This window comes from Capra hircus, chromosome 5 (assembly GCF_001704415.2).
Source record: "Capra hircus breed San Clemente chromosome 5, ASM170441v1, whole genome shotgun sequence".
In the NCBI taxonomy this organism is placed as follows: Eukaryota; Metazoa; Chordata; class Mammalia; order Artiodactyla; family Bovidae; genus Capra; species Capra hircus.
The window spans coordinates 96376329-96402572 of NC_030812.1; the positions used below are offsets into that span (position 1 = coordinate 96376329).

The window sequence follows — 26244 nt, forward strand, 5'->3', positions numbered from 1 at the left end:
AAAATGTAAAGATGAAGGAAGTGTGTGCACAGTTATGGGAAAGTTCTTTGGTGATTTGAAGTGAATTTTAATCAGCAAACTCATATTATTGTCCATAATGTATACCAGTCTAGTCAACTTGAGAGATATTAAAGAAATACTTACTATTTTTTTTTTTTTTTAAAAGAAACCAGCTTGGTCTTTTTTTGGGAAGAAAAGATATATTCATTCAAAATTATTTAAGAATCAACAAACGCTTGTAATCAATAAGTAAATCACATAGTAGGGATGACAGTTGTTACTGGAGTTCAGAGCTACATAACTTAATGACACTGGTGACAGAAACCGTTTAGAGGTCTTGGCAGGGAAGTATGAACACAAGGAAGTATGAACACCGGGAGTCAGGCTCACTGAAGACAGAGAATGTTCATTCATCAGCTTTGTGGCTCCCACCCCCAACACACTAGCACAAAGCAGATGGGGCTCAATACATGTTATATATTAATAGACGAAGCAAAACCTACTCTCTTCTGATTCTAAAAATACACATTAGAGAGTGAGGCTCAAGAGGGAGAGGATCTATGTATAATTACGGCTGACTGATGTATGACGGAAACCAATACAACACTGTAAAAAAAAAAAAAAAGCACATTTGTTGTAGAAAACTTGTAAAACAAAAAATAGCATACCTAAAATAAAGACCACCATGATCCAGTCATCCAGTGATAAACAATTAAAAACTTGGTGTAATTCCTTCCCTCCGTGACAGTATCACTTTGCTGCCCTTGAGGTGTGTGTGTGGCCCCTGCCTGTTCCCTGCATACTGCCCTCAGTCATGCATCTACCAGGATGCTCCCCTGCAGTCACATGGACCAAGTGACCCCTGCCCCTCGTTAAGAAGGAAACAACAGACCCCAAATGGAGTCACTTGTGTTGGGCCCATGGCAGAAGACCAGGACTGGATGCCTAAGCTGATTATAATTTCAGCCTTACGAGGAACGTGATTCCAGCCAAGCTGGAATTTCCTGGTCATTCTTGGGAAGTTTGCAGATAGACCCTTCTGTTCCCCTCAGGAGTGAGGCCTTGCCTAAAACAATACATCTTTGCTGATAATTTCCTTTCATCTGCTCCCTTGCTGCCTTTTAAAAACCTTTCCTTTTCTGCAGCTCAATACAGTTCCTCTTTACTTGCTAGATGGGATCCTGCCTGGTTCGTGAATCATTCAATAAAGCCAATTAGAGCCTTAACAGTTGACTTTTTGTTATTTAACTGATGTGACGGCAGCAGAGGGATGAAGGAGACTCCTGATGGCTTCACGGACAATGAAAAACACTGGTGAGGTACCTTGTGAGACCCCTTTTGAGGTCACTGTCTTTCTGAGGGCTATGGGTAATTTTCCTCTAGGTTCTTTTTTTTTTTTTTATGTCTTTATTGAATTTGTTACAGTATTGCTTCTGCTGTTTATGTTCTGATTTTGGGGGCTCTGAGGCATGTGGGATTTCAGTTCCCAGACCAGAGATCGAACCAGCACCCCCTGCATTGTAAGGTAAAGTCTTGACCACTGAACCAATAAAGAAGTCCCATCCCTCTCTCTCTGTATCCAGCTCCTGATCTGTTTGGCATATGGAGGAGATCAGCTTCTGCTGGTGAGTGGTTCTACCCCCAGCCAACTGAGTTAAGCCCCTAGCCTTTCAGACAATTTGCAGGTTTTAAGTGGAAAAACCCCAGCCCTTGATTCTGTCCATGTGGAGCCCCGCCTGCACTTCCACATGTTAAATCCCCATGGTTGGTTCAGTCCTTTAGCCTGGTCAAGGTTCTGCAGAAATTGTTATGGTTCACAGGCCTTCTCTGGGCTAGGTCCCAGTGGCATCTCTTGGTCACTGCTGGTATGTCGAAGTGCACATGTTTGTCTTGTTTTATGTAAATGCTATAGCTAGCGGGGGTCTCAGAGGCCAAAAAGCCGCAACAATTGGTGGGCACAGGTGACCCATTGCTGCCTAAATCAAAAACTCCAGTGTAGAGACAAGTTGGTCTTGGAATAGGTTAGACCTACAGAAGGTTACCTGCCAATTTCAGGGAAACTTTTGTGCAACGAGGTGCACTGCAGAACATATAAAATACCCAACCAGCTTCGCATCCTTTTCCTTTGGCTCCAAGTAACCCAAACACTGGGAGAAGGCGATGGCACCCCACTCCAGTACTCTTGCCTGGAAAATCCCAAGCCTGGTAGGCTGCAGTCCATGGCGTCGCTAAGAGTCGGACACGACTGAGCGACTTCACTTTCACTTTTCACTTTCATGCGTTGGAGAAGGAAATGGCAACCCACTCCAGTGTTCTTACCTAGAGAATCCCAGGGACGGGGGAGCCTGGTGGGCTGCTGTCTGTGGGGTCGCACAGAGTCGGACACGACTGAAGCGACTTAGCAGCAGCAGCAGCAGCAACCCAAACACTGAGCTCACAGAATCCTTAAATTCTTTTTTTTTTTTTTTTTAAACTTTTTACCTTGTATTGGAGTATAGCAGATTAACAATGTTGGGATAGTTTCAGGTGGACAGTGAAGGGACTCAGCCATACATATACAAGTATCTATTCTCCCCTAAACTCCCTCCCATCCAGGCTACCATGTAACATTGAGTGGAATTCTCTGTGCTATACAGTAGGTCCTTGTTGGTTATCCATTTTAAATATAGCAGTGTATACATGTCCCTCCCAAACTCCCCAACTATCCCTTCCCACCCCCTCACCGACCCCAAACTCATTCTCTAAAGGGCTCTCTTTACACTGGATTCTTAAATTCTAGAGTCAAGCATGCCACCTTCTTAGTTCTATTGCTCAGCTGTGTCCGACTCTTTGTGACCCCATGGACTGCAGCATGCCAGGCTTCCCTGTCCAGCACCAACCCCTGGAGCTTTCTCAAACTCATGTCCATTGAGTTGGAGATGCCATCCAACCATCTCATCCTCTGTCGTCCCCTTCTCCTCCCGCCTTCAATCTTTCCCAACATCAGGGTCTTTTCAAATGAGTCAGCTCTTTGCATCAGGTGGCCAAAGTACTGGAGTTTCAGCTTCAACATCAGTCCTTCCAATGAACACCCAGGACTGATCTCCTTTAGGGTGGACTGGTTGGATCTCCTTGCAGTCCAAGGAACTCTCAAGAGTCTCCTCGAACACCACAGTTCAAAAGCATCAATTCTTTGATGCTCAGCTTTCTTTAGAGTCCAAATCTCACATCCATACATGACTACTGGAAAATCCATAGCCTTGACTATGTGGACCTTTGTTGGCAAAGTAATGTCTCTGCTTTTTAATATGCTGTCTAGGTTGGTCATAACTTCCCTTCCAAGGAGTAAGCGTTTTTTAATTTCATGGCTTCAGCCACCGTCTGCAGTGATTTTAGAGCCCCCAAAATAAAGTCTGCCAAACTGGTCTACAGAGCTCCTCAAAAGCTTCAAAATAACTTCATTAAAAAACTTGTTATGGAAGGCTAGGGAAAAATGAACTACACAGGAGATAAGAGGTACCACCTGTTTCTCTCCATTGTCCGTCCTTACGTGAAAACTCACATTTTCCTGATTCTCTGAACTGCCTTTCCATTGGAGAGACTGTTAAACAGTTACCTGTTAAAACCTCCCAAGGTGCAAGTGAACAGTACCTAAGAACAATACCTCCTTAGGTACTGTTCATTCCCTGGTCAAAGACAAATTGAAGGGCCATAAGTAAAGAATTTCCTCAATTCAGGGAGGGTCCTCATATTTTTTTTTTTTAGAGTTCAGAATCCTTATTGGGGTTTATTACTGCAGGCTGCCAGTTGTTTATCAGCTTGTACAGTATGTCAGTAGGCTTTGGGAAGCCTGAAGATAGATGAGGGAAACAGAAGGCATAATCCTAAGGATAATAGAGATCCTCTCCAGCATGGTCCTTTTTTTTTTTTTTTTTCTTAATATGAGCAGCTTATTTATTTGTAACATTTATTTATTTGGCTGTGCCAGGTCTTAGCTGCAACATGCGGAATCTTCCAGCATGTAAATTTGCGGCATTTGAACTCTTACTTGTCACAGGTGGGATCTAGTTCCCTGACTAGGGATCGGACTTGGGTCCCCTGCATTGGGAGCACAGAGTCTTAGCCACTGGACTGAGTCTCCAGGTGGCCCTTTTATGACCAGATAAAGCTCACAAGATAGTATCTGACCTTTTAAAAGCCATCTTAGGGTCTTCCCACCCACATGGGTTGGGCTTTTATTCAAACATGCAGACAAAAGAATGGTGAATTTCTGGCAGACTTGAAAGCCCTGTTTGGAATGGCTCTTCCTAGTACATTCTGGATTACACACAGCAAAGGAGGACACCCAACCCATCCTAGCTGCCCTGTAAATGGATTATCCCCTAAGATCAGGGGGTCGATAAGAAAGCAGAAAATAGCACTGACCTGATTGAACTCATAACCACTTTGAAAGGACTTTGGACCAAGAACATAAAGACTCTTCAACAGCTCCAAGGCCAGAGACCTAAATAACACCTGACTTCCCCACCTGGCTCCCTCCTAGGGCTCCACCATCCAAGCATGGCCTGAGGATTGGTGTTTCCTTTGTAATTAATCAGGGCAATGGAAAAAAAGATTATCTTCAAAAATCTATGCAAGTACCTCAAAATCCACTCAAATGCCCCGAAGGAAGGACCCCCATACGGCTCCTCCCAGGACTCATTCAGCTCTGAGGGACTCTGAGGTAAACTGCTACCCTTAAACAGCCAAGAGGAAATCAAAATTAATTGAAAATCTTACCAAATTTTGGTAGATACCAGGGCTAGACTTGCTACTTTAAATCCCACTCTCAGAAATCTCTTAGCGTTAACAAAAAATTTCCTTAGTGGGAGTATCCAGTGAAGTTCAGAAAGAAACACCATCTCAACCAGTAACAAATGGTTCTGGGACTTTTTACTGAAGAGCATTCTGCTTTGCTCTGTGACCCACCCCTGGTCCATTTTAATAAATGGCAGAGACCTCCTTTTTAAATTAAAAAAAGCTAATATGTTTTGCTCACCTTACAATTTCGTGATCAACCTGAACATGATCTCCGATTTTTTTTTTTTTAACAAATCTGTCTTTGAAACAGAAGAAGAAGAATTCCAATAAAGATGCCCTCTTGTAAGCCGAGGTGCCTGAAAATCGGTTGGCTGCTATTAATTCTGACAGTGGGAAATTTAAAAGCTCAGAGCCTATAAAAATCCAGAGAGGTGACTAAACCTCTTCCTAAGTGGCCTCAATATCCATTAAAACCTGAAGCCACACAGGACCTCATATTAATAATAAAAGACCTAATTGCCCAGGATTGTCCCCTGTATCCTGTAACTCACTGATCTTGCCAATCCAGAAACCTGATGGGAGGGCCTGGTGATTTAGCCAAGACTTAAGAATTAGAAATAAGACAGTCATTATTTCAGGGTGGCTCAGTGCTGTAGACTTTTGTTCAACCTTTGTCAGCATCCCTGGAGACCCAAGTCAATATTTATTCACCTTTGCTTGGAACAATCAACAATATACCTGGACAATCATGCCCCAAGCGTTCACTGAGGCCCCTTCTTAGTTCATCAAGGTCTAAGCACACTCCAGTCCCCCTGGAAAATCGACGTTTTTACAATATGGGGATGACCTCTTGCCATGCTCAGTTACCAAAGAAGCATCGATAAAATATTCCATCTACTTGTGCAACGCTTAGCTGAGAAAGGACATGAAGTCTCTGAATAGAATTCCAATTATTTTTGGACACTGTTTATCAGCTAGGTAAAGAATCTGCCTGCAGTGCAGCAGACACAGGAGATGTGGCTTCAATCCCTGGGTCAGGAAGATCCCCAGAGGGAGGAAATGGCAACCTATTCCAGTGTCCTTGCCTGAAAAATCCCATGGACAGAGGAGTCTGGAGGGCTACAGTTCATGGGGTCAGAGAATTGGGCACAATTGAACACACACACACACATTACCTAGGTCAGAACCTAAGCACTGAAGTTATCTAGTTATTTCCAAAAAGAATTAAGTTACTCCAAGAATTTCCTAGGCCTACAGCTAGGCCTACAGCTTTGTGAATTTTTAGGCCTAGCTGGTTATGCAGACTATGGGGTCCTAATTTTTTTCTGATTGCTTCTCTACTTTATGCTGTGCTTAGTTGTTCAGTCCTGTCTGACTCTTTGTGACCCCATGGAGTGTAGCCTACCAGGCTCCTCTGTCCATGGGATTCTCCAGGCAAAAATACTAGAGTGGATTGACATTTCCTTTTCCAAGGGATCTTCCCAACCCGGGATCAAACCCAGGTCTCCCACATTGTAGTTGGATTCTTTACTGTCTGAGCCACCAGGGAAGCTCTCTCTACTTTATGAACTTACTAAAACTTCAGTTCCCAAGCCCCTTTCCTGGGAAGAGAAACTGGAACAGGCCTTTTTAAGACTAAAAATAGCACCCTAAGAGCCACCTGCCCTCAGGCTACCTAATGATTCAAAACCTTTCACCGTATTTGTACATGAGAAAGATAACCAAGCTCTGGGAATGTTCACACAAGAACACAGCCATAAGCACAGATTGCCTATTACAGCATGCAGATAGCTCCAATTGCTGGTGCCTGTCCCAACTGCCTCAAAGCTAGAGCGCCAGCTGCAAAGTCAGTAGAACCTCAGCAGATCTAAGTCTAGGGAAAGACATCGACAAACTCCACAGTGACCGGTTCTCTGCTAGAAGAGATCTTTCACTACCTAATTTACATCTTAAACACTGCAATTTTTTTTGGTGTGTGATGTATGTTTCATTTATTTAAAATATATTTTATTGAAGTGTAGTTGATTTAGTGTTGTGTTAGTTTCTGCTGTATAGCAAAGCAATTCAGTTACACACATAAGTGTATCTTTTTCATATGCTTTTCCACTATGGCTTATCACAGGATGTTGAATATCGTTACCTGTGCTATACAGTGGGACCTCATTGCTTACCCATCCTAAATATACAATAGTTTGCATCTGCTAACCTGAAACTCCCAATCCATCCTTCCCCGACTCTCCTCCCCCTTGACAATCACAAGTCTGTTCTTTTATGTCTATGAGCCTGTTTCTGTTTCATAGATAAGTTCGTTTGCATCATAGTTTGGATTTCACATATTAGTGACATCGTATGGTATTTGTCTTTCTGATATACTGAATTTAGTATGATAATCTCTAGGTCTACCCACTTTGCTAACACTGCAGCTTTCTCAGTCCTGCCATATTATGAAAGTGAAAATGAAGTCGCTCAGTCGTGTCCGACTCTTTGCGACCCCATGGACGGTAACCTACCAGGCTCCGCAGTCCATGGGATTTTCCAGGCAAGAATACTGGAGTGGGCTGCCATTTCCTTCTCCAGGGGATCTTCCCAACCCAGGGATCGAACCTGGGTCTCCTGCATTGCAGACAGACGCTTTACCATCTGAGCCACTAGGGAAGCCCTTTATATTATGACCCCTGCGCCACAAAGGTGAGCCCCCAGACTGTGAGGCATTAATGTCCTATTTTGTGACACCGTGTCCCCACTTATGGGGACCCTAGGGAAAGGCTACCCACTCCAGTATTCTGGCCTAGAGAATTCCATGGACTCTATGGTCCATGGAGTTGCAGAGCACTGGACACGACTTTCACTTCACTTTGGCTAATCCTGATCTAATTTTGTTTGTTGATGGGTCATCTTGTACAAGCGAATAAAGGAATTTCCAAGCTGGTAATGCTGTTATCATTCAATATGAACTACCTGAAAGGGGGAACCTCCCACAGCAAAGAATGAGGTTGGCTTAAATGAAACATTTGACAAAAGGAGCACCAGTTATTATGAAGAATGCCTGTGAAGGGGTTCATAGTATGCTACCCCAAAACATGCAACTTTGGCTCAGGGATATTTTGAGTTGAAGGTCATTAAGCAGAAGCATGCATAAAAAAGCTCTCTGCCTTCTACTTCTACCGGAAAGGAAGGAGGATTGTTACTCCCTGGAGACAACTCTAGAGTCTTATTAGTTTAGAGCTTCCATGTGAGGAATCTATACAATGAACCTTGCTAAAAACCCTAATCCTAACCACTAATCCCTAACCCTAACCCTAACCCCTAACCCTAACCCTTGCTAAAAACATCCAGCTTTTCCGTTAGTTCCCTGCGTGCATTACCTTCCCACAGTTTGTCACCCTCAAAGACTGAAACCCTTTTCCTTTAGCTTGTCTTTTCTCTACAAATTTATTGTACCCCCCCAGTCTTATTGCGGTAATTTGACAAATAAAATTGAACTATACTTAAAATATACTTGATGATTTGATACAGGTATTTCATTATGAAAGGGTTTTAACCATTGAATTAATGAACACATCCATCCCCTCACTTATTTAATAATTACTTATTAAATTTCCTATTGGTGAGAACACTCAGGTTTTACTTCCTCAGCAAATTTCGATAATACAGTATAGTATTATCATCTGTAGTCACCATGATACACATTAGAACCTCAGAACTTACTCATCTTATAACTGAAAGTTTGTACTCTTTTACAAGCCTCTCTGCTACCCCCCCGCCCCCCCCCCCCCCGCCCTGCCCCACTCCCTTCAAACTATCATTGTAATCTCTGGTTTCTATGAGTTTGATTTTAAATTTTTTTTTAGATTCTACATATAAGTAATACTATGCAGTGTTTGTCTTTGTCTGGCTTATTTCATTTGATATAATGCCCTTTAGTTTCATCCATGTTCTTGCAAATGGCAAGATTTTTTTGTTTCACATCTGAAAATATTCTCTCTCTTTCTCTTTCTCTCTGTTAATATCTATCTATCTATTAAAGGCTTTCTTCTTTGGATGATGCTGTTTCTTGGCTTATCCCTCTGGCTAGGACTTTGAGTATTATGTTGGATAAAAGTGGCAAGAGTGTCTTCTTCCTGTTTTTTCAGCTTTTTAGTGTTGAGTATGTTAACTGTGGGCTTGTCATATATGGCTTTAGATAATACGTGTTTCTTTTATACCTAATTTGTTGAGAGTTTTTAATCATAGAAGGATTGAATTTATCAGCTGCTTCAGATGTTTATTGAGATGATCATATAATTTTTATCCTTCGTTTTGTTAATGTGGTATATCACATTGATTGATGTGTATGTTGAAACATTCTTGTATTCCAGGGCTAAATCTCACATGATCATGGTATATGATCTTTTTAATGTACTTTTTTTCTAGTACTTTTTGAGAACTTATATCTATGTTTATCAGGAAAATTAGCCTATAATTTTCTTTTCTTGTAGGTTCTTTATTTGGTTTTGATATCAGAAAAGTGCTGGCCTCATAAAATGACTTTGGGTATTTCTTCCTCTTTGTTTTTTTGGGACGAATTTTGAGAGATGTTGGTGTAAATTTTTCTATAAATGCTCAGTAGAATTTACCAGTTAACGCCATCTCTAGTCCTGGATTTTTGTTCGTTGGGAGTTTTTTTTATTATTATTACTGATTCAATTTCTTTACTAGTAATTATTCTATTTAGATTTTCCATTCATGATTCAATATTGGTAGGATGTATGTTTCTAGGAAATGTATTTATTTCTTCTAGGTTATGGAGAAAGCAGTGGCACTCCACTACAGTACTCTTGCCTGGAAAACCCCATGGATGGAGGAGCTTGGTAGGCTGCAGTCCATGGGTCGCTAAAAGCTGGACATGACTGAGCGACTTCACTTTCACTTTTCCTTTCATGCATTGGAGACTTGGCAGCAGCAGCAGCAGCAGCTTCTAGGTTATCTAATCTGTTGCCATATAATTGTTTATAGTAGTTTCTTATGATTCTTAGTATTTCTGCATTTTTCACTTGTAACGTCTCCTCTTTGATTTCTGGTTTTATTTATTTGATAGTAATGCAAATAATGCAAATAATTCCCTTCATAAAATGCAAATTATCTCTTGTGTAATGCAACTGTTTATCAATGTTTGCCTCTATTTGTAAAATCATTTCAGTATTTCTTATTTGACTATAAGTGTGCAGTAACGTGAGTTCTCCTTTGAATTGGTTATAACATTTTAATTGGTTCTATTATTAATTAATGAGTTAAGTAAAATGTTTGACACATGTTCTGAGAGTTGACTAGGATTCTGGCCTTGATCAAATTCTGAGACTTTCTTGACTGGTCCTTTAAAGATGTGAACACAACACCAACAGCTCATAGCTACATCCCTAGGATGAGCCAACCCAACCCCCGCATCACCCCACCCCCCATCCTCAAGTGCCTACCTGAGAACATAATTTGCTGTTTGTTCCAACCAACACCTAAATGTAGGGTCCCTGTTCCCCAGTGTCTGTAGGAGGAGAGAAGCCTAACGAAGGCAGATGGTTTCGTGCAGACCAACCTCCCCTTCCTATTTTCTGTAATGTACCACTCCTGTGACTCTACTGAGTCCCCACTCTGTCCCTATTCCCTTATTCTCCCTTCAAAATGCACAAATCCAAATTCAGTTCACGTTGGTTTCTTTACTGCCATAGTCTATGACTGATTAAAGTCTGTCCTTAGCACATTTACTGGGTTTGTCTTTGCCAGAGTCATGATTTTACCTTTAAAAAAATTATCTACTAACACTGATTAAATTACTCAAAATCTCTGGCCCTTCCTGTTCCCTTCAGGCTATTCTTTGATTGTCTGCTTAACTGACTGAGAGACAGGTGGGTAGAAATCTCAAGATTCTGTTAGTGGCTGTGTTTTAATCAATGCCTTAGTTATTGATACATTTGCAGGTAATAGAGGTATAGTATAACATTGGAGAAGGAAATAGCAACCCACTCCAGTACTCTTGCCTGGAAAATCCCATGGATGGAGGAGCCTGGTAGGCTGCAGTCCATGGGGTCGTGAAGAGTCAGACATGACTGAGCGACTTCACTTTCACATTTCACTTTCATGCATTGGAGAAGGAAATGGCAACCCACTCCAGTGTTCTTGCCTGGAGAATCCCAGGGACGGGGGAGCCTGGTGGGCTGCCGTCTGTGGGGTCTCACAGAGTCGGTCACGACTGAAGTGACTTAGCAGCATCAGGTATAGTATAGCACAGTAGTAAAAGGCTGAGGCTCCAAAGGTGGTTTGCAGTTGAATACTGATCCCACCTCTTACTAAATGAGGGGTAGGGGAGAGTTTTCTGAAGAAGGAAGTAGAAGAAAGATATTTGAAGTTGAGGCTGAAAGGAAGTTCTTGGGCTTAAAAATTACACGTATGAAAGATGTCTGGAGGAGATGCTAAAGAAAACGTATTCTGTCTCTTGTGTTGTGTCGCTGTTGTGATCAGGACTGTTGTGATAGCTACAGGAACTACCTCAATGGGGCTTTGCATAGGGAAGAGAGACTTGGCTTAGCTGCGAATACAGTGAGGAAAAGTGGGAATTCATAGCCAAGCAGCAGAGTGAGGGGTGGGGGAAGATGGCACCAGCAGATGAAAAACTACTAAGGAAGAATTAGGAGTAAGGGGAGATTCTGGCTGAAATGACCTGATAGGATTCTTGGTGAAGGCAAGCCAGGGTAACCAGACATTACCTGAGGAATGATCGAGGATGAAGAACTTAATCAGATATCAAGGGTGGGAGATTCTGGCTAAACTGACTTAGCAGGATTCTTGCCAAAACTGGGCTCTTGGATAATGTGCCCAATGATGGGACCTAGCTGGGCTCAGAGGAACCTGACTAACGTTTGTTCAGGGACAGTCTTTGACAAGGACTGTGACAAAAAGCAAAGATAGGTCTGGAGTTAAGTGTCACACTGAGCCGAGGTTCTTGAAAATGTAAATGACAAAAGAAGGGGTTTTTTTCAGATGCAGTTACAACAACAGAAGGCAGAAAGAAAACAGAACCACTCTGATTCAATTTGACTCCTCTTTCCCGTACCAAGGAAAGCAGTCTCACTTGGGAATGACAGAGAGAAGTTGGAGCTTTAGATGACAGAGATGTGTTGAGCGTCTTTAAGTTGGTCTCAGGCCCACAGTAGGAAGACCCAGAACCACCATTTGTAACAGAGAAGAACAGATCTGACTCCATATTGCATCTGTTCCTTTAGCTCTAACCCCTGTGTGCTGTTCCTGTGCTTGGTCATGCTGGCTCTGAATCTTTCCTAAAAGAATGTTCTCTGTAGCCTGAAATATACAGGATAGCATATTCTCAGGTCTCTGACCTTTAAAGAGGCAGCATTTTCCCATTCATACAGAGATAAAAAGTGGCAGAACAGAGAATAACATTTGTCCTGTTGGAGGTTTTTAGGAACATCGTGATCAAACCTATGCAGACAGCTGCAAGAACAAAGGATTCCCGACCAAGAAGCTTGTAACAAGCAGCCACATTTCTCTCCCGTTCTAGTACAGAAGAAGGTAGTAAAATGGTTCTTTGCAACACAAGTCCATCATCTTCTCCGTCTGCTAGCTTTCCAAAGAAAATCACTATTCCTTGCCACAAACCTCATCTCTCAATTTATGGACTTGTCATTTTGATAGGGACAGAGTGAAGAGACGAAATAGGCGATTAAATAGTTAACCCCACTAGGGGATTGTATTAATAACTAGAAAAAATATGGGAGACTCCCTATAAGTTAACGATTGCTCAAGAAAGCAGATTTGCTTAACCACAAAACCAAGCAGGCTTGCTTAGCAAAAAAAAAAAAAAAAAAAAAATTGCAACAGAAGTAGGAGACATGCCCCTCACCATAAAACGATGGTGACATGAGAGCTCAGTAACTCAAAGATCCCTAGGACATGCTCTCTGCACACAGAAAAGACAATAATTGATGGACCTAGCTTGACCATGTAGGGACAAGAAAACTCCCCTGCCAGACCTGGAGGAGGAAGCGATGATGGAAGCATGACATCCACTCAAGAAAGACAAAGAAGTTCTTCTCCCCCTCCCCCACTTTTCCTTTGATTATAAAGCCCAGTAAGTTCTCAGGGTGGGGCGCCCCCTCGCCTGCCTGCTTTTAAGCCTCACAAGTGTCCTGTTCTAATAAATCACTTCTTATCAATCTCTGCTCTTGATGGATTCTTCTCTGTGCTGAGACATGAAGGACTATGGTCCTGGAGCTCTTTGGAGCTCCTGAAACGACACCCAAATGGTTTTGGTTTGGTGAGCAGTACGAGCTTGGACTCAGTAACACTGTTGGATTTTGCTTGGTGACTGGGGATAACTTACATAGTTGTCAGGACTTGGCAGCCTTGCAAAACCTCACACAGATGTTAATTCTCCACAAAATCCTCTGCTGAATTATCAGGCAGACGGTTTATGAACCTTTAGAGTAGGGAGTTCCACGTGTTCACTGTGAGTTGGTTGGGACAGTTTAATCCCATCTCCCCAGATCAGGGGGTGATTTTGATGAAGTGAACATTGACTCCAGCAAGGTTTTTGATAAAAATCTCATGAGATCAATGTGAACAAATTGGAAAATTGCAATTTAGATGATGCTGTAATTGCAAAACTTTTCAGCTAGTTTTTCCTTTATACTCAAAGTGTGTGTTGATGGAATGAAGCACTTGATTCTCTGGACTGTTTACTTCTCCATCTCCTTCATTGCCTTGGGTGTGTGAGCTTGGGCAAATCGCTCAGCTTCCCTGGTTCTCAGTATTATATAAAAAATGCTTCAATCTCTAGTTGTTTATAACTCCATGAGAAATTGGTTCACGTATGCCTGGAGGGATGTAATTTATTTGTGAGTTCTGTCCTTGATTCTGTTTGACATTTTTCATGATTGACTTATCTAATGGCAAGTACATGGTTGATACACAGAGGTGAGAGAACACATGGATGAAGAAGAGTTCAAGCCCCAGGGTCAGGCAGTCCTGGAACATGAACCTTGGGTCTGTCACTTCCTAACTGGATCTTGAGCAGATTTCTTAACTTCGGTAGCCTTGATTTTCTATTTGCTTAAATAATAACAAAAACAGTAACAATAATAATAGATTCCATGTAAAGACTAACTTACTCCTTGGAAGGAAAGTTATGACCAACGTAGATAGCATATTCAAAAGCAGAGACATAACTTTGCCAACAAAGGTCTATCTAGTCAAGGCTATGGTTTTTCCAGTGGTCATGTATGGATGTGAGAGTTGGACTGTGAAGAAGGCTGAGTGCCGAAGAATTGATGCTTTTGAACTGTGGTGTTGGAGAAGACTCTTGAGAGTCCCTTGGACTGCAAGGAGATCCAACCAGTCCATTCTGAAGGAGATCAGCCCTGGGTGTTTTTTGGAAGGAATGATGCTAAAGCTGAAAGTCCAGTACTTTGTCCACCTCATGCGAAGAGTTGGCTCATTGGAAAAGACTCTGATGTTGGGAGGGATTGGGGCAGGAGGAGAAGGGGATGACAGAGGATGAGATGGCTGGATGGCATCACTGACTCGATGGATGTGAGTCTGAGTAACTCCGGGAGTTGGTGATGGACAGGGAGGCCTGGCGTGCTGCAATTCATGGAGTCGCAAAGAGTCAGACATGACTGAGCAACTGAACTGAACTGAACTGAAAGACTAAATAACTACGTAAGATACTACATGAAAAAAGACTTATCAAGGTGCCTTGCCCAAAGACAGTTCTCCAGTAATTGTTAGCTCTTATTGTTACATTATCACTAAATTGGGAGAATTTATATTGGATAACATAGTATGTTTTAAAAATTACTGTAGGGTCAAACTATGAGCCTAGAGTTAGAATGTAGTCCGGCTTACTAAAGCCTAAAGCCCAACGTTTAGGATTAACTACTCAACTGCATGTGAACAGAATGAGACTGACCTGGCTTAAGAGCAGTTCATATCAAAATGATTTTAGGGATTTTGGACAACTGCCCAATGAATGTGAATCATCAGTGTGGTATGGCTTCCAAAAAAGTCAGTGTTGTCTTAGGCTGAATTAATGGGGGTGCAGAGAGGCTTATGGTGCCATTTATACTCTCCTCTTGGGGAGGCAGAACACACCTACAGAGCTGGGTCATTTCCACCCTTGTGTTTTTGACTGAGGAAGTAAAGCAGGAAGCTAGACAGCAGGAGTTCAAATCCCAGCTCTGCCATGAGACTACCTCTATGACCTTGAGTGAGTTACCAACCTCTCTGTACCTCTGCTTTTTCATCTGTAAAACAGGAATAGTATAATTGATACCTATCTCTTAGGGCTGTCGTGAGGATTCAGTGGAAATGTCAGTGTCAACATATAAAGTGCTTCTAAAATCTGGGCTCATAATAATTGCCAAAGAAGTGTTGTTGCTGCTGGTGGTAGTGGTATCATCACCATTCTAAGAAGGGCATTGGCAGTTTCCCCCAATGACATGAGTAGAATGGTGCTGGGTGCACCCATGTGACAGGCAGAATACTGAATAAATTCTCCTTCTCCTCTCCGCTTACCCCTGGCCCAAACACACCTACCACTCCCGTGATACAGGAGGGGCTTCAGAACAGTTTCGGACTCTTCCCTAAACTGGAACGCTCAAACTCATACCCTTTGGGGTCTCCACCACTAGACTTTAGTGATCAGTGCATTCAGTGCCCTCATTTTCAATATTCTCAAGGTCACATAGGAAGTTAGGAACCAAGGTCAAGTCCATATCGTGTGCTCTCTCCACTCACCACCCCTTCCCCACCCCTGCTCATCAAAGTCTTTCAAACTCCAACTCAAACCACACCTCTTCCTAGAAACCTTTCTAGATGCTCCCGAATGGAATTGGTCTCCTCTTTCCCCTTAGCTACACCATAGCAAGTTTTGAACATTGATTATAGTACTTATCAGTCTTCTTTGTATTAGGGTCCATTGTCTACGCCTCTGTCTTCACCCTGTTTGCCTGAAGAACAAGGAGATCATTTATTCACTTTAGGATCCCACTTAGCATGTTGCATGGTGCTTTGCATAGATGGGCCAACCTGACGTGATCGTTGGACTTGGTTATTAAGGTTGTGCAGTGTAGACTATTTCTCAGAAGGGAGAAGATCTGGAGGGAATGGAACTGATTCTCAGGAGGAGGATGGATTGGATTTAGCTACTTAGCTTCAGAGAACAGGAGGAGGACCAGGGTGGGGGCAGATTTGGTCTGGCTGTTTGGAGAGAACCCTTCGCAATGACAGACATTTAATAAGGAAAGGGGGACCTTATGAGACATGAGTCTCCATCAGTGAAGATATTCAGATGGAAGCTTGGTGACCACTGTCAGGGACGAAGTAAGCAGGAATACAGGATATATCTGCCAGGTTCCCTGTTCGCTAGCTACGCTCAGCATCACTCAAGATCTTGGTGCCATTTTAGGGTCCACATGTAGCTGCAGACACAGTAGAGGTTTAGGATGTCCAGCAGGGTTGAGAGGGACCCCAGCACTACCCAGGGAGACCTGGGCCTCTCTCAGGTTCATTCTTAGTTTTGCTAGTCCAGGGTGCAAAGGGACTGTACCGCCACAGACAACCAGCTCCTCTCCCTACTTCCTCTAGTTCTGCAGAATCTCTTTCCTTTCCTTTCCTCCTCAGCTCATTGCTGTCATGTGTACCCAGAAGGTCACCTTCATTGTGAACTTTCTAGAGTGGAGTGTCCTGAGTGTCTCAGTTATATCCCAAAGCTCTCAGCTTAGCTTTTAACATCCATTTATAGGGTGATTCAGACCTTGCAAGCATTCCACATAAAGGCCCCAATCTATCTCTTCTCGGTTCTTAGCCTTAGAGCTATTGTTTTTGCATTTCTTCTGATCATTCCCTTCCATTTTCATTTTTCTTTCTTTTTCTTCTTCTTCTTTTTTTTTTTTTTATGCTGCACACAGCTTCAGAGTTTGCGGAGTCTTAGTTCCCCAACCAGGGATGGAACCCAGAATCCTAAGCAATGGACCATCAGTGAAGTCCCTCCATTTCATTTTCAAATGATGGATCTAGCTATGTTTGGATTCCAGATATATTTCTATAAGTTTCTGGTTTAAAATGTTTCATTTTTCACAGCCTCCCACCAACAAGTATGTACCTACTCCTTTGGCATTGCCCTCAAGCCCTGTCTTTGAGCCTCCTTTCCAAGACATCTCCCCAGCCTCTGGATACCCAGCTATCAATTGTGACCTCCTGTTATCCCCCTATCTTGCCCCCGCCCCCAAGTTCGACCTAGTTTTCTTCACAGCACAAGTTTGCTTCTCACCGTTGGCCCTGAGCCTCTCTGCCGTCTGGCCTCATCCCTAAGGTTCTTGCTCAGAGAGGTCAGGTCTGTAGAATATCTACCCTTTGTCAACCTGATACATCTACAGTCTCCAAAGCATCTGGCTTCACAACATTATAGCCAGCACTAAACTTAAGAGTGGGTTCTACTTCAAAAGTTCATTTGTAAGGGACTTATTTAGAACTCACGTTTTTCTCTTGAAGTAGTATTCTTCATGGTGGTGAGTTTTGCCAGACCAGTCCAGGAGAGCCCATTTAACTTGTAGGGTTAAGCTGAAGTACCAGCACTATGGAATCCTTAGGAGTGGTAATGGTGGTGTAAAATACCATCACAGTGTAGAACAGTGTTTCTATGGGAAAATATGTTCAGAATTCCAACTTGGAATGCTGACTCTCCTGTAACTGTAGTTAGACTGAGAATGCCTCTCACCTCTATATTGAAAGAAAAGGAGAAAAAAACAAACCACAATACAATTTATTGAGAGATTACTATGTACCAGGCAGTGTAAACTCATTATGTGAGTTGTATTGTTTCATCCCCACATGGACCCTCTGATGGAGCAGTGTAGGTACTGCTATTATTCCCTCTTTACAGATGAGAATGGAGACCAAAACAGACTGATCTTAATGACTTTAGACAGAGATTCTAAAAAAAAAAAAAAAAGAGTCTGGTGAATGCCAGGAAAGGAACTTCAGTCTACAAGATTAAGGGGTGAGAAGAGAATCAGCGATGGGTCACAGATGGAATAAGGATTAGATCGGGGTTGGGCAAGGTAGAGACAAGGGCAGTGGGACAGTCTAGAGGGAGCTTGGCTCAGTGTAGGAAGTTATTAGACATCGTATATTCTCTTCCCTTGTGACCTGTCTTTGGCAAAGGGACACTCAGATCCTGTTATGTGACCCTTGAAACAGTGGAGAATAACCACAGCCTGCCTCCGAGAAGGAAGAGTAGCAGTAGGAGTTTTTAATCCTGGAGGTGATCAGGGATGGTGAGGTAGAGTCCTTCACTGCTCCAGCTTTTCACTGCTCCCTGTGTCCATGCCTGTACCTTCCCAGGACCCTCCCATGAGTAGAACAAACTACTCTGTCGCTTGAGACGGACTCAGTCATGTTATTCGCTTCAACCATCATACTGTAAAAGGCATGACTAAGTCCAGGTTGAGAGACCTTTATCCACTAGAATGTGCTTTCTCATGACCTCTGCAGTAGCTGGGAGAACATGTCCAGGCCTGGCTGCTGAGGATGAGAGATACACGGATCAGAACCAAGCTCCCAGACTGACTTAGAGGGACACAGCCTAGATTAGTTGAAACCCATGCACATCAGTGAGGTCAACCAAGATCAGCAGAGCCAGCTACATCAGCTGAACCTTGCAGATTTATGGAAAATAAAGTGGTGTGGTTTTTTTGCTATGTCATGCACGAGTTTTAAAAAATTAAATGTTTTATTTTGAGGTAATTGTAAATTCACAGATTCTTGTAGGAAATAATAAAAAGAGATCCTGAGTACCCTTTATCTGGTTTTCCTCCATGGTTACATCACTCAAAAACTGTAGTACAGTATCATAGTCAGGATATTGATATTGACATAGTCAGTTGATATGATCATGTGATTTTTTTCATTTATAGTCTGTTAATGTGATTGACTCATTGACTGATTTTTAAATATTAAAACAGTCATATCCCCGGAATAAACCATGCTTCCTCATGGTGTATAATTCTTTTTGTATGTTGCTGAATTCTATTTGCTGATTTTTTTTTTTTTTTAGGGACTTTTGTACTCAAGAGGGATGTTGGTCTATAGTTTTCTGCTTTTCTGTCCTTGGTTGTGGTATAAATCAATTAAATTGGGAAATGTTTCCTTCTCTTTGTTCTGGAAGAGATTATGTAGAATTGGTGTTAACTCTTTAAATATTTGGTGGATTATCTAGTAAAACCATTTGGACCTGGAGATTTCTTCTTTGTGAGTTTTAAAATTATGAATTTAATTTTCTTATTAGTCATAAGGCTATTCAAATTACTGATTTCATATTGCATGAATTGCAGTTTTTTGTTTGTTAAGTTATTTATAGGAATTGTTCCATTTCATCAATGTATTCAAATTTATGTTGGAGAAGGCAATGGCACCCCACTCCAGTACTCTTGGCCTGGAAAATCCCATGGACAGAGGAGCCTGGAGGGCTGCAGTCCATGGGGTTGCTGAGGGTTGGGCATGACTGAGCGACTTCACTTTCACTTTCACGCATTGTAGAAGGAAATGGCAACCCACTCCAGTGTTCTGCCTGGAGAATCCTAGGGACAGGGGAGCCTGGTGGGCTGCTGTCTCCGGGGTCGCACAGAGCCGGACACGACTGAAGTGACTTGGCAGCAGCAGCAGCGTTGCTTGTAGAATTCCTTCAGTATTCATCTGATGTCCTCAGGGTCTGTAATGACATCCCCGTTTCATTCATTGGTAGTTTATGTTTTCTCCATCTTTTTCTTGGTCAGTTTTGCTAGAGGTTTGTCAATGTTGATTTGACATTTTGGTTTTGGTTTTCTGTTTCTTGAGTTTCATTTCTCTATACATTTTCCTGCCTTCCTTTGGGTTAAACATTTTTACATTTTGATTTACCAATAGTGTTTTTAAATGTCTCTTTGTATAGCCTTTTTAGTGGCTGCTCTACATATTAAATTATATATACGTAATTTATATAATTATCATAGTCAACTGCTATCATTATCTTATCGGTTATTGTGAAGCCTATAAATCTTCCCCCTTTACATTTCTTTGACTTATTTATCTACATAGTATATTTATTGTAAGTATTTCCTCATGCCATTGAGAACTACATCAGTGTTAAGTGTTGTAAATCAGTTTTGCTTCAATTATCAAATGTAATTTTGGAAACTCAGAGAAAGAAAGTCTATCGTATTTGCCCACATTTTTGCTTACTGTATATGCTCTGCCTTGCTTCATGATGTTCTAAGACTCTTTCTTATCATTTCCTTTCCATTTGGATAACTTCCTTTAGTCATTCTTTTAGGCTAGCAAATTCTCTTAGCTTCCTGGTAACAAATTCTTTTAGTATTCTTTCATCTGAGAATATCTTGATTTCCCTTTATTTTTGGAAGGATTTTTTTTTTTTTAACCCAAGTATAAGATTCTGGGTTGCTGGTAGTATTTTTCTAGCACTTGAAAGACATTTTGCCACTTCGTTTTAGCATCTGTGGTTTCTGATATGAAGTCTACTGTCATTAACTGTTTTGTCCATATTGTTCTCTGGAAGATTTCAAGATTTTCTTTGTTTTCAGTTTTGGGAAATTTAACTGTGCCATACCTTGGTGTGGATATCTTAGGGTTTATTCTATTTGAGTTTCAGTCAACTTTTTGAAACTAGCTTTATGTCTTGCCAAATTTGGTAAGTTTTCAACCATTTTTTTTTTTTGTCTGTGATAATACTATTTTAGCTCTGCCTTCTTTCTTCTTTCCTTCTGGGACCGCAATGACATGAATATTAGATCTTTTATTATCATCCTATGGGTCTTTGGGGGCTTCCCTGGTGGCTCAGATGGTAAAGAATCTGCCCGCAATGTGGAAGACCCAGGTTTAATCTCTGAGTTGGGAAGATCCCCTGGAGAAGAGAATAGCAACATACTCCAGTATTCTTGTCTGGAGAATTCCATGGACAGAGAAGACTGGTAGGCTGCAGTCCATGGGGTCGCAGACAGTTGAACTGAACACAACTGAGCAACTAACACTTTCATGGGTCCTTGAGATTCTGTGCGGCTCCCACAGACACCATGGGGAAGTGGTCTCATAGCCTTTGGGCAGTGGTGAGAATCCTGCCTCCTTTGATATCACCCCATCAGGGAAGGGAGAGCCTCCTCTTTATCACCAGGTGGAGGAGGAAGTCCTGGCTCCTCACATGGTCTATTCCAGGGATTTATTCAATTTTAAGAAGTTAGTGTGGTCTCCAGATGCCAGGCAGAGAGTTGGAGAGGCTGAGCACCAGCAGCCTTAAACCTCTGCTGTTGAATGGGCCCTGCTCAGCCCAGTGAGATGTCACCCACTGCTGCACCACAAACCTTTCTGGTGCTGAACTTTGGCCCAGGTTTACAGTCCTTTGGTTTATACTCAGGGTTCAGGTGTCATTCCCCAGGTATCAGATATCATGGACCTCTGGGTCTCGTGGGCCTTACTGAAGGGTCTATAGGATGTTTCCATTTTGTGCTATTATTTTAAATACTTCAAAATAAACATACCTGAATGAGCATAATTGAACACTTGGGCAACTGTTTCCATACAACAGATCCCTAGACTTAGTTTTGTTAGATCAAAAGGTGAGCCTCACAAGCCACTCTTAGTAGCTGAGTCCTTGGTTCATTAATATTCTCCATATAGCTCAGCTAGCTCTTATTTCCTCTGTGTCTCTTAGCTTCTGAAAGTGCATTTTCTTTTTTAAAAAAATTTATTTATTTTTTAATTGAAGGATAATTGCTTTACAGAATTTTGTTGTTTCCTGTTGAATCGCAACATGAATCAGCCATAGGTATACATATACCCCTCCTTTTTGCACTTCCCTCCCATCTCCCTCCCCATCCCACTCCTCTAGTTTGATACAGAGCCTCTTGTTTGTGTTTCCTGAGACATAGAGCAAATTCCCGTTGGTGATCTATTTAACATGTAGTAATGTAAGTTTCCATGTTACTTTCTCCATACATCTCACCCTCTCCTCCCCTCTCCCCATGTCCATAAGTCTATTCTGTATGTCTGTTTCTCCATTGCTGCCCTGCAAATAAATTCTTCAGTACCATTTTTCTAGATTCTGTATATATGTGCATTAGTATACAGTATTTATCTTTCTCTTTCTGACTTACTTTGCTCTGTATAATAGGCTCTAGGTTCATCTACCTCATTAGAACTGACTCAAATGCATTCCTTTTTATGGCTGAGAAATATTCCACTGTGTATATGTACCACAACTCCTTTGTCCATTCATCTGTCGATGGACATCTAGGCTGCTTCCATGTTCTAGCTTTTGTAAATAGTGCTGCAATGAACAGTGGGATACATGTGTCTTTTTCAATTTTGGTTTCCTCAGGGTATATGCCTAGGAGTGGGATTCCTGGGTCATAAGGTGGTTTTATTCTGAGTTTTAAGGAATCTCCATACAGTCTTCCATAGTAGTTATATCAATTTACATTCCCATCAACAGTGCAAGAGGGATCCCTTTTCTCCACACCCTCTCCAGCATTTATTGTTTATAGACTTTTTGATGATGGCCATTCTGACTGGTGTGAGGTGATATTTCATTGTAGTTTTGATTTGCATTTCTCGGGGGCAGGAGGAGAAGGGGATGACAGAGGATGAGATAGCAGGATGGCATCACTGACTCAATGGATTTGAGTCTGAGTGAACTCTGGGAGTTGGCGATGGACAGGGAGGCCTGGCGTACTGTGATTCATGGGGTCACCAAGAGTTGGACACGACTGAGCGACTGAACTGAACTGAACTGAATAATGAGCGATGTTGAGCATCTTTTCATGTTTTTGTTAGCCATCTGTATGTCTTCCTTGGAGAAATGTCTGTTTAGGTCTTTTCCCCACTTTTTGATTGGGTTGTTTGTTTTTCTAGTATTGAGTTGTATGAACTGCTTGTATATTTTGGAAATTAATCTTTTGTCAATTGTTTCATTTACTATTATTTTCTCCCATTCTGAGGGTTGTCTTTTCACCTTGCTTATGGTTTCCTTTGCTGTGCAAAAACTTATAAGTTTAATCAGGTCCCACTTGTTTACTTTTGTTTTTATTTCCATTACTCTAGGAGGGGTAGGTCATAGAGGATCTTGCTTTGATTTACATCATCGAGTGTTCTGCTATGTTTTCCTCTAAGAGTTTTATATTTTCTGGTCTTACATTTAGGTCTTTAATACATTTTGAGTTGATCTTTATGTATGGTGTTAGGAAGTGTTCTAATTTCATTTTTTTACATGTAGCTGTCCAGTTTTCCCAGCACCATTTAATGAAGAGTCTATCTTTGTCACATTGTATATTCTTGCCTCCTTTGTAAAAAATAAGGTACCCATAGGTGCATAGGTTTATTTCTGGGCTTTCTATCTTGTTTCATTGGTTTTTATTTCTGTTTTTGTGCCAGTACCATACTGTCTTGATGACTGTAGCTTTGTAATATAATCTGAAGTCAGGAAGCTTGATTTCTGCAGCTCCATTCTTCTTTCTCAAGACTGCTTTGGCTATTTGGAGTCTTTTGTGTTTCCATATGAATTGTGAAATTTTTTGTCCTAGTTCTGTGAAATATGCCATTGGTAATGTGATAGGGAGTGCACTGAATCTGTAGGTTGTGTTTGGTAGTATAGTCATTTTCACAATATTGATTCTTCCTGCCCAGGAACACGGAATGACTCTCCGTCTGTTTATGTTGTCTTTGATTTCTTTCATCAGTGTCTTATAACTGTCTGTATACAGTTCTTTTGTCTCCTTAGGTAAGTTTATTCCTAGATATGAAAATGCATTTTTTTGTTTGATTATCTTGAGGTTGTTCATAAAATTTCACAGTTTGGTTTTCCCTGGAAATCATATTTTTTAAAATAGGTGTTCAGCTATTTTGGTAATATACCAGCCTAGCTCACTTTATCTTGGCCCTCCAGATCTTGTAATGTTGGAAGATCTGAGTTTTCTTCTCAAAACCCTCTCTACTTTTGACTTACTAAATAAACATGAACACAATCTGAATTTGTTTCACCTTCTTCCTCTTTAAAAAATTATTTATTTTGGAGAAATCCATAGGGATTACCAACTAAATGTGGTTTTCAGAATAGTGTTTGTCAAACTTTTTCAACCTGGTATAAGCCTAAAAACTTGCTAAGACATATTATTACTATGAGAGAAGCCTGGTGCCACATTCATAATAAATAACTATATGGGGTTTTTTTTTTGAGATGTGCTTTGGAATTGGGTATATATATAGAGAGAGACTTGCAGTTAAGCATGGCAGATTAAATACATACATATTCTGTGCTGTACCTTCCCTCCCCTCTCCCCATCTAAAATTACAGTGAAGGAATAAAGAGCAGAAAGCCATAGGACAGAGAGAATTGGAGGAGAGCTAAGGATTAGGGGAGAGATATGATAGCATCTGAGAATTGAAAAGTGTTTTGAAGGACGGCCACTGGCTTAGCTGAGAAGAGGTGGCTAAAACTCAAGTGCCCATGGAGAGGAAGACTGATCAACAGCAGGTTTATTTGCTAGAACCGTGGAAACGTATAGAATTGAAGACACAATGACAGTGGAGGGGGCACATGGGGCCCCTCAGGGGACTGTGGATAGGGAGATGGCTTAAAAGTTTCTCTAAGGATCTGTTATCCCTCTGACCTACACCAGGGACAACCTGTCCCTGATTAGTGTAGAACACAGTTCTTTCTCAGGAGAAATTGACCAGAGTCTCCGGTTCTGGGACATACTAGGGTGAGCCCCCATGAGACTCCCTTCTCTGTCTATGGCTCCAGGCTCATTACTCAGACCCAGTTCTTTAATTCCATCAAGTCAGAGAAGATCAGATGAGGTCAATGGAAAAATTTAATTGCCCCGGAGAAAATACTCACGCAGAATGACAATTGGGAGAGGTGTGTGCTCCCCTAATGACAGAGTGGCTCAACACCTGATATTTTTGCAAACTGTCAGGTGACAATACTGGTCTAATCACACAAAGTCTCCAAACAACTTCTTTGTGTCTCATTTTTGAGCATAAGGGGCTTCCCTGGTGGCTCAGAGGTTAAAGCATCTGCCTGGAATGCAGGAGACCCGGGTTCGATCCCTGGGTTGGGAAGATCCCCTGGAGAAGGAAAGTGGCAACCCACTCCAGTACTCTTGCCTGGAGAATCCCATGGAGGGAGGAGCCTGGTAGGCTACAGTCCATGGGGTTGCAAAGGGTCGGACACGACTGAGAGACTTCACTTTTGAGCATAAACCAGACACCACCAACATGAAAGAGATCAAAGCGTGTGTGTGTAAACTATCAATTTGAAGAAAAAGAAAATATTGTAAGGAAGAGGCAAAACATTTAAAGAAAAATTATTGAAAATATTGCAGCCATGAAATTAGAATGGGTGCCATTAAAACAACAAAATAAAGGAGTATTAGAAGATAAGAAGGAACTCTTGGAAACTAAAATGATTAGAGCAGAAATTAAAAAAAATCAATTTGGAAGGTGAAATTAAAAATTCTTGTATAAAGTATTATAAGAGAAATGCTGTACAGTGGGACACCTGGTTGGTACTTTTCTCCTTTACAAACCATGCTGCCCCATCTCTTTTTTACACTCACTGTTGGGGGTGGGATACTAAACTTCCTTTTCTAGACTATCCTATAATTAGATTTGACTTTTGACACATGTGTGGTAAATGAGTCAAAAGTTGAAGTCTGCTGGGGGTTTCTGGAAAACCTTTACTTTCTTGCTACAGATGCAACATTTTCTGCTTCCTCCTTATTCTTTATGAATGTGGATTTGACAGCTGGAGCTGCAGCAATTATTGTGCAGCCATGATTAACAGGCCAAGAGAGTTCCAGAGAGCCTTGCTCGGATAGTCTCGAGCCTCTGAAATAATACCAGCCCAGCTAGCTCTTGACTTCTTGTGTGGGGAAAACAAACCCAGTTTATTCAGATTACTGTTTAATTGGATATTCTTCTACTCCTAGCTGAATCATATTACCTAATACAAAGAGAAAAGTTAAGAAACCAGAATATCTATTCAAGTGGTCCAGTATTCAACTGTTAGGAATTTCAGAAAGAGAGAACAGAGATAACGGGTAGAAAAATTATCAAAGGAATAATAGAAGAAAATATTCCAAAACTGGGCTTTCATATCTTGAAATAACACATGAGTTCAAGTCACTAAAAACTGGCAGGATGTAGAATGGAAGTACTTCACAGTTTGCTTTCAGATAAGTGGACAGGAGGTCAGGAAATTGGCTTTACTACAGTAAACGATTGTATAGTAAAAAATAATTAACATTGCATAGATATCCAAGAGGTTTGTCCATAACTACTAAACCAAAAATGATCCATGTTAAGAAGATGGGAACTTGCAATGCCTAGGGTATTCATTCAACAAAGTGATATAAGTTGGGATGTTGG

At 41.5% G+C, this 26244-nt stretch overlaps 2 non-coding genes across 2 annotated transcripts; one reads left to right on the forward strand and one right to left on the reverse strand.

Moving 5' to 3' along the window:
- Positions 7363-7434, reverse strand: TRNAC-GCA. The gene has a single exon. It is a non-coding gene; the product is annotated as a tRNA-Cys (tRNA).
- Positions 24865-24936, forward strand: TRNAS-GGA. Its single transcript has one exon. It is a non-coding gene; the product is annotated as a tRNA-Ser (tRNA).